At 29.1% G+C, this 8406-nt stretch overlaps 1 long non-coding RNA gene and 2 other non-coding genes across 4 annotated transcripts in view; all 3 read right to left on the bottom strand.

Moving 5' to 3' along the window:
- Window positions 1-643: 643 nt before the first annotated feature.
- LOC122270252 (uncharacterized) overlaps window positions 644-8406 on the bottom strand; it is a 41492-nt gene continuing 33729 nt past the window's right edge. For both annotated transcript variants that reach the window (XR_015434895.1, XR_015434896.1), the window contains one exon: window positions 644-1049. This is a non-coding gene — a long non-coding RNA (uncharacterized LOC122270252). The remainder of the gene's footprint in view (window positions 1050-8406) is intronic.
- On the bottom strand, window positions 2986-3057 carry TRNAQ-UUG (transfer RNA glutamine (anticodon UUG)). Its single transcript has one exon. It is a non-coding gene; the product is annotated as a tRNA-Gln (tRNA).
- Window positions 3062-3133, bottom strand: TRNAE-UUC (transfer RNA glutamic acid (anticodon UUC)). The gene has a single exon. It is a non-coding gene; the product is annotated as a tRNA-Glu (tRNA).

The raw sequence follows: 8406 nt of genomic DNA, 5'->3' as shown, positions 1-8406 counted from the left end.
AAGAGCAGCGGAATATTTAAATGCCATTTTGGTTGCCCTTACAATTATTATTTAAAGCAAAATGCTAATAAAAAAGAAATAGCACATTTTTTGAAGAGAAAAAAACTTAATATTTTATATAACGCACTTTTCAAACCAAAATAAAACAACTTAGATTGTTAATAACGAAATATATTTCCCTACTAGTCATTTTCAATGTTTATAACAGTTCTTTTAAATTTATCAACGAAATCTATAATTTGGCTTATTTTATTCATTTTCAGCTTATCTTTATACACCAAAAACAAATTCATAATAAGGCCAGTTTCGGCTCCAATACTGTGATAAACCTAATTTGTAGTATAGAACAAAGAAAAAATTCCATTCTTCTTAATAAATATTTTCAAAATAAAGCAGTCTTTTAAAGATTAATGTGTACGTTCACAATATTACTTTACGTTCACTTTATATACTTTAGTTATAAAGTGTCTGCTCCGTCGGAAGAATGTTGATCACTTTGCGTTCCATAACCGAAAAAAATTGGTAACCGCTGGTTTACCATACTTTAAAGAAATACATTACATACATTAAAGAACGACATACATTAAAGAAAGACATACATTAAAGAAAGACATACATTAAAGAAATGCTATAATGCTTGGTAGGTAAGTAATGCTGTTTATTAAACTAAAATAAAGTCTTGTGTAATTTAAGAAAATACACTGCACAAAAAAAAGTGAAATGAAATATTTTTTCGTTTTCTGAGAAAAATCAACATTTTATCTTTTCTTCTATTTACCAAGTGTTAGCAGTAGCATCCTTGTTTTCCAACTTCTCTAATTGGTTGTGGGGCATTGGGAAAAAGAAGCCGACCCCCAATCTCCAAAATTTACGATAGGGGGGAGTGTAAAACTGCCGCAATCTTTAGTAATCGGATCGTCTGCTTCCTGCCTCCCTGGATGGGCATCTTTGGGAAAGAAGGCACTGACCTTCGAAAAAGAATTCTTTTTAAGTGGTTTGTTTTGGTACTTTTTCAGTTTCATGTCTATTCTATAGATTGACTAGTTTCGCTGGAAAAAAAAAAGAATTACAATTTTGAAGACGGACAAAGTAAAATTTAATGGATAGTCAATATTTGTGTTTATTGACATAGTGAAAATCGAATTTAAGAAATAATCAAATAAACCTTTTAAATCATTAATAATATAATAAATAAAATCAGAACTGTATTAAATTTTAAAAGAGAGCTCTAGCAAAATTGATAATATAATTTGAATGAGTTTTTTTATGCTTGTTTTTTCCCTAATTAATAAGTCTAATTAGGGGTGTGTCAAAAATCAATGTTCCTTTCAATCTTATTTTTTTAAACATATATTTCAAAATAAAAACAATTAATTACCTTTAAACTTAATTATCTCAAGTGTCAAGACAAAAATGTGAAGAGTACGCGTTAAAAATAAACTTTACTAATCGCTCCGCCAAAACTTGTATTTTCAATTATTTATATACCCGCAAATAAAGCGAAATAAACAAAACAAAAATTCATTAAAATTTTTCCAATATCATCTCGCCGTATAAAAAAAAAGTTTTTTTTTTCTTTTTTGCTTTATTTACGAGTGATACTTTAGGTTCTTTTCCTGTTACTATAAAATACTTAGAATAATCAATAGCGTGGTGTGCAATAATTAAACATTATTCATGTATATTTAGAATACCTAATAGCGATGTATGCTAAAATTAAAAGTTATTCCTATATATTTAGAATAACTAATAGCGAGGTACGCTATAATTAAAATTATATCATGTATATTTAGAATAACTAATAGTGAGTCAGTGCATAAATTAATAACTAATTGTGAGATGTGCGATAATAAAAAGTTATTGATGTATATTTAGTATAACTAATAGCGTGGTGTGCAACTATTAATAACTAGTAGCAAGGTGTGCTTTAATTAAAATTTATTCATGTATATTTGAAATAACTAATAGCGAGGTGAGCAATAATTAAGAGTTATTCACGTATATTTAGAATAGATCTCAACTTATGCCAAAAACAAGCATCAATTTTATGGTAATAAATAAACAACTTAAGCTGAAGTTAAAATATTTATTATACAATAGTGAGCAGTTTTTTTATTGAATAAATATGCAATATTAAAATAATATATTCTTTCAAAATTTATAAGTTCACAATCAATCATCGCATCGTGGCAATTTAAATGCCTGCTAGAGAATAAATTACTCCCTAAAAAAGAAATTAAATTTGAAAAAAAAACAAGTATTCTAAAATGGAAAGATTTAATTGTTACAAAAATGATAGTTACAGTAATAAGAGTATAAATAAATAAAGTAAAATTAAGAAAAAAACAGTAAAACGCATCCTAAAGAATAAATTGCACTCCCAAAAAAAGAAAATTAAGTAAAACGAAACAACAAGTATTCTAAGATGGAAAGATTTAATTGTTATTAAAATGATACCAATAGTAATAAGAGTATTAAAAAAAGAAGAAGAAAAAGAAAAGAGTAGAATAAAATAAAATAAATAACTGTAAAATGCAAACTTTAAAAAAAATGACTTTTTGTTGAAAAAAAATGTAAATTGTACATGAAATAAATAATGATGATAATAAAACTCAACATTAGTTTTTGTACATTGCTTAGAAAAAGATTATACAATAAGAATTTTTTTTTTAATTTGCTAATTGGAAGAGTAAAAAAAAAAAAATTCAATATAAATGTAATTTTATATAAATTTGTTTCAATTTTCTCAATAAAATTTTTTTAATTTCTTATTTCAGAATCCGTATAAGATTTAATCCTGACTTTTCTCTGAGGAAGATAAATATCAATTTTTAAAATGGCATTGCGGTGAAGTAATTAGAGAACATAGGTTAAGATAAGATAAAATAAAGGTAGCTAAAAAATTCAGAATTAAGGTTTTTTGGCGAAAAAATTAACAAGAGTAATTAATAATGATAATAAAAAATGATACTTTTTAAAAATGTTAGGTTCTACCGAGATTTGAACTCGGATCGCTGGATTCAAAGTCCAGAGTGCTAACCATTACACCATAGAACCCTTCTTCCCATGCCGGGAATCGAACCCGGGCCGCGTGGGTGAAAGCCACGAATCCTAACCACTAGACCACATGGGACTGACTGCTTTGCACATAAACTTTTTATTGCTACTTATGTCTTGGAAAAAACATTTATTTTTATCATGTATATTTTAAATAGTAGGTTGGAGGGAGGGAAATATTTCTTATCAATTAAGTAAAAAAAAATTTCGACGCACTTTAAATATTCGTTTCTCTGCGGTTAGTTTTCTGATTTTAGAGATAATATCGAGCATCGTTATCTTTAGAGAAAAAAATTTCTCTTACAGTTTATATAAGAACTATAAATGTATGTATAAATCACTATTTATATAATATCAAAAACTTCAATCCAAATGTTATTTCTTTGCTGAATTTTCAAATAACTTATTCAAATACTTATTTAAATATCATAGTAAAGATAAATCGAGGTAAGACTTTTGATATGAGTTTGAAATAAATGTTAAAAGCTGAAATAATATAACTAAAGAATAAAGGGAAAATGTAATAATACTTAGAGCAGAATTTTTGTTTCACGTATATAAATAGGTTTGTGTCTGTTAGAGGTAAAAATCTTAAGAAAAGTTTCTCATCAAAAAAGGACCCAAAACACCTGTGCGTAAAAAAAGTACTACTGTCAAAATAGTAAAAAAAAATAAAGTAATAAAAAATACGCCAAAAAATGTCCCAAGAGAAAAAAAAAATTCGGGAATGTAATGGAATTGGCAACAAAATCTTGTAATAAAAATTACTTAACTGCATTTTTATTACAACAAATAACTTTATTTAACATTAACTTTTCCTTAAAAAAGATTTTTTTTTGACTTTAAAAACTTAAGAATTTAATACTATGCCAGTATATTCAATAATAAAAATCAGTTTTTAAATAATGAAGGGTAAAAAACACTCATTAGTGTATTTACAATTTATCATTTTTCAAGGCTAATCCAACACTGATAATAAAAAAAACCCTAAAAAGAATAAAACTGATATTTTGATGTCATTTCAAATCCCAAATTATATTTCGGTCTGAAAAAAAAGTCAGCTAAGATACACCATTTACAATCTTTATTAGCCACAATAAACACGCAATATTTTTTTATTGTATTAAATTATTTAGTTTTTAATTTAATTACGTAATACAATTGTTGTTTTTCTAATTATTTTGCAAAGGTTTAATAAATAAAAGTAACGAATAACATTGTAAAAGCGTATGAAATTGTACACTGATTAATTAATTCCATAGTGAAAACAACTTTTTAATAGCAACAAAAACATTCATTACTGTATTTACAACGCATTATTTCCCAAGGCTAATCCAACGCTTAACTCTCAACACTGAATATTAAATAAGAGAATGAAAACTGATATTTTGAAGCAATTTCAAATCCCTATCATCATTTTCAAAAAATACAATCATTTTGAATCTCTATATTAGCCGCAAATAAATGTGGGTAATCCGTTTGACCGCCCTTGACAGCGGCTGTTATAACATGTCTGAAAACAAAAAAGGTAAAAAACAGGAAATTAAACGCATAATAAAACGAATTTAAGGGGATGGAGAAGCGGTTTTATTGAAGGTCGAATTTTAAGTAAAAATCAGATTAAAAACTTACATCTAGTTATTATAGATTACGTCAGGGTGGCTCAGCACCTTCAGTTTCTGGACGAAGTCCAACGGCGCTATTAACCATTGCCAAAGCGAAGGTCGTTTATTTAAAATGACTATTTTAATGAACTTTACCTCTTTCATTATGTAAATACAGCCCTTTAAATTAAGCGAGAAATCTCGAAATTTACGCAAGACTTGCGGCCATCCGTTCGAATCTCATTTTCATTTTTTTAACACAGGATAAACTTTGTAAGCTGATAACATGTTTACACGCAACCAAGATTTTTAAATTTGTATGTATAATAAATTTATTTATACTATCATCCGAAATATCGTTAATTATCAATAATGTGATTGTTAATTATTGTAAATAATAGTATGAATCTCATTTAAATTAAACAAGGTAATTTGAAATTGAGTCAAGATTTACGAGATATATGTGCTTACAGCACAACCACGAACTTTGAATTTATTGTTATTTAACAAATTTAAAATTAATTATTAGCGATATCGTTATTAATAATCTGTTCAGTAATTACCAAAAATAATAGTATGAATCTCATTTAAATCAAGCGAAATAATTCGAAATTCACACAAGACTTACGAGATATATGTGTTTACAGCACAACGGCGGCGAACTTAACATTTATAGTTATGAATATGCTATTACTTATTAACAATATGATTATCAATAATGTGATCATTAATTATCAAAAATAATAGTATGAATCTCATTTAAATTAAGCGAAATAATTCGGAATTCACACAAGATTACGAGAGACACAAATTACATTTTGCAATTTACAGCAAAATGGCGAAGAACTTAAAATTTTTAGTTATGAATAAGCTATTAATTATTAACAATATGATTATTAGTAATGAGATCAGTAATTATCAAAAATAATAGTATGAATGTCATTTAAATTAAGCGAAATAATGCGAAATTCACTCAAGACTTACGAGATGTATGTGTTCTCAACACAACGGCAGCGAACTTAAAATTTATAGTAATGAATATGCTATTAATTATTAACAATGTGATTATTAGTAATGAGATCATTAAATATCAAAAATAATAGTATAAATCTCATTTAAATTAAGCGAAATAATTCGAAATTCACTCAAGACTTACGAGATATATGTCTTTACTGCATAACGGCGGCGAACTTAAAATTTTTAGTTATGAATATGCTATTAATTATTTACGATATGATTATTAGTAATGTGATCATTAATTATCAAAATTAATAGTTTGAAACTCATTTAAATTAAACGAGATAACTCAAAATTTACGAGCAATATTACAACTCAACCGCGAATTTTAAGTGGTCCAATCAAATCCAATGCTGTATCGTCATATAATTGTTTCTTCTTCAATGTTCTCCTTATTTATCGAAGTATGTCGCCAAGTCTAGGATTCCAGTAAGACTACGAAACTATAGCCATTTTAATAATTCTATGATATATATATCAGAAAAGATAGCACGAATTATATTTCTCTCTGACGCGTGTTAAACTTTTAAAAGCTTTTTATATTGTTTTGAGAGCATATTTGTAAAATTTGAGAGCGAAATAAAACGGAACTATGCATAAGTTGCAGATGATTACTAAAAATCCTATACTATTCTTAACTTGCGATGGAGTATAACAGTATTCTGGTATTAACTTCACAACCCGACATTTTTGTATTACCCTACATTTAATAGTATAATTCTATCTTAAAAACGCATCATTCATGAAACTCGTTAAATATGTCGACAATTTAAAATAAATACGTTTCGAATAGGAAAAGAAACAGGTAAATCTTCCTATTCCATTTCTACAATCACACCCTGATAACAGAAATGTACGTACGGCTCGACCCTGGCCTTCTTTTAAACACTTTGCCTTGAGCGCTACAAAGATTCTTTTTTTTTCTCCCTTTAAATCAGAAATAAGACACTTTTTTCGATTATCTAACCTTGTACAACAAATGACGGACAATGCTTCAAGCATTGTATTTTACTTTTGTCTCTGTTACCACGTAAAACGAACAGATGGAAGTAAATTTTTTCATATTATGATACCCTCTTACTTGAGCATTTTTATTTTATTTGCGTATTAAAAACTGCAATAGTTCATTGTAAACAAAAAATCTGTACCTAGTTTGAGATATTTTTTCATTTTATTTTTGAGAAATAACATGATATAATTGTTGTTTTATATCTAAACATTTTTCAATGAGAAACGTAGATCTGGTTCCTATGGTTTTAAAGAACTAACTATATCAGGTTGTGATATTTCCACTCGCCAGTTAGCTACTAGCAACCGAAAATTTCAAATCGAATATTACGGATCAATAAGCAACAAAGTTTGGTTCCAAACAAAGTATTAGGGTAACTAAGTTTAAGACAAGGACTGCAATTAACAAATGGTATTTTTGCCCATAAAGGTAGCAATATACAAACAAGAAGTGTTAAAAATACGTTTACATTTCTGCTATTTCGATGTTTTTTAATATTTCTTAATTCTGTTGACTTTTAATGATATTTGGGGAGCCGCGGTGGCTCAGGGAACTGAGCGTTCGTCTCCCAATGAGATGAGTGCAGGTTTGAATCCCAGCGGTGGCTGGTTGATACGAACTCTGCTCCCGGCTCGCACCAACCACTGTGCTGAAGTAAAATATTTTCAGTGGTAGACGAATCATGGGTTAGAATCCCCCTGCTGTCGGGCTAACCGTCGGTCGTTTACGGGGTTTTCCCCACCATGTAAGGCAAATGCGAGTTAGTTCTATCAAAAAGTCGTCTACGGAGGCAAATTTCTCCCAATACTTGATCCAGGAGTACCCTTGTCTTCTGGATTGGGTTCAAAATTACAAGGCTACGGAGTTGTACATGGGTAGTCATAAACCCAAATGTTCAATGACGGTTTTAAATTAAATAAATAAATTAATAAATAAAATACTGCATAATGTAGACTAATAAAAATGGGCGAATATTGAAAATTATTGTTGTAGTTGACGTATGCCATAAGGCAGAGAGGGTGCGATTGTTCTTGTTTTCCAGTGGCGCCATCTATGGCCAAGAATTCGACTTCTGCCACACACACCCATACGTCACACCCGTTTATAGGGTGGACCCATTCATACATCCATTCATTCATCCACAGATCGTAATTTTGACCTGAATCAGAGAACGATCAATCTCCAATTCAGTACCTCCAGAGGTTTTGATTTGTTATTGGAACATGGAGGACTTTGAGACTCGACAGATTTAACGTGCATCAGTCACCATTTACTACACGGGAAGTCTTCGGCAGGCTTGGATCGAGCCCAGGACCTCTTAGACATGGGCCCAGTGCCCTACCAACCAGGCTATCCCGGCCCTATTATTCTTTCTATTTATTAAATGAGAATATTTCGTCAAAGTGGCTAGATTTTTTTTAAGTCATATAATTCTGAGGTTTTAAAAATTTTTTTTATTGTTTTCATGTTCAGTCTCTAATTTTTAAGAAACCAAATTTACAGGGTTTAAAACTTAAACTTTCCGGATGGTTTCTCGGTGGTATTTCTTCTTCTTCTTTTTTTTCCTTGGCGAAGAAAAACACTCTTTAAAACGACACTTTCCACATTTAACCTCTCAAATGAACATGACTGACACACATATTATGAAAGCAGGTATATTTGTCAGTGATATTGACAGAAGAGGCAGTCACAAAGCAATTATCAAGGCGCGCGGTTTCC

This window comes from Parasteatoda tepidariorum, chromosome 6 (genome assembly GCF_982258835.1).
Source record: "Parasteatoda tepidariorum strain Cologne lab strain chromosome 6, Ptep-v5.0, whole genome shotgun sequence".
In the NCBI taxonomy this organism is placed as follows: domain Eukaryota; kingdom Metazoa; phylum Arthropoda; class Arachnida; order Araneae; family Theridiidae; genus Parasteatoda; species Parasteatoda tepidariorum.
The sequence above is the reverse complement of the archived record's forward strand: the minus strand, read 5'-3'. Positions and strand labels throughout refer to the sequence as shown.